Below are 1,339 nucleotides of genomic sequence, written 5' to 3' on the forward strand. Positions count from 1 at the left end.
TCTCTCCCAGATCCGAAGTCCCGCAGCGGCCAGCCAAGGTGGCTTCCAGATGAAGGGGGACTGGCCTGTCCATATGGGAGTCAGGGGTCATGGCTGCCCTGAGTGGGGAGGGAAGAAGGCTGACATTAGATTTAGTTTCCTCTCACTCCATCCAGCTAAGTGATGTTGAAATAGTCACCACCTCTCAGGTGAGGAACAGTCAGGAATTCCCATCTCACAGGCCGTGGTGTAGATTAAGTAGACAATGAATGTGAATCATGCTTAGATCTTGTTGATGACAGAGTGTATCCTAATGGCTTGTTGATTATATCACACTTTCAATAAAGTCTTTGCTTGTTTCTTTCACATGAATTTATTGTTCCCTATTTCAAATCACCCATGAAACAGGCACCTGCTCTGTGCCAGAGCCAAAGAATTATAGGGAAGGGGGCACTTCCATTTCATTCTATAGAGCCCACATTACCTTCATACCAAAACCAGACAAGGACATTACAAGAAAAGACAGGAAAACTACATGTCCATATCCTCCATGAACTTAGAAACAAATATTATAATTAAACTTTTAGCAAACTGAATCCAGCAATACATTCAAAGAATAATACATCACTACCAAATGTGGTTTTTCTCATATGTGGCTTAATATTCAGATATCAACCAGTATAATTAACCACATCAACAAACTGAAAAAGAAAACGATACGATCATTTCGACAGATGCAGGAAAAATTACACCTGTGAGCAAAGAAGCCACACAGATGACAAGCCACGAAAAGACACTCCACGTCACTGGCAGGCCCATGAAGAGACGCTCCACGTCACCGACGGGCCCAAGAAAAGACGCTCCACGTCACTGACGGGCCCACGAAAAGACGTTCCACGTCACTGGCAAGCCCACGAAAAGATGCTCAACATCTTTTGTGCAGTGTCAGCTGTTGTGAGGACAGCCAGGCATCCACGCAACAGGTGCAGCAGTGCACTGAGCACTGCCAAGCGCCTCTGACTCAAGCCTAGGCCTTGGTGACCAGCAAGCTGGAGACGTTCCGGGACCACCTGGCCTGGTGCCTCCTGCGTTGCTGTGACAAAGCTGAAGATTCAAGCAGGGAGTAAGGAGCTTCAGCTGAAGCAACCACTGGACGGCTGAGTGACCAAGTGTGTGGATGGCCACGTACACCTCATCCCGACTATGAGCAAGGAAATCAAAGAGTCTCTCTTATCCTATGGGAAATAAAAGTCTTTGCCAGTGGCCCTCACAACAGCTGACACTGCAGTGGAACATGAGGCCACCTGGGAGGCCAGAAGCCTTTGCCTTTCTGGTCTTTCACCTTGGCCACGCCTTGGCT

This window comes from Colobus angolensis, unplaced genomic scaffold, assembly GCF_000951035.1.
Source record: "Colobus angolensis palliatus isolate OR3802 unplaced genomic scaffold, Cang.pa_1.0 Scaffold325, whole genome shotgun sequence".
NCBI classification, from domain to species: Eukaryota; Metazoa; Chordata; class Mammalia; order Primates; family Cercopithecidae; genus Colobus; species Colobus angolensis.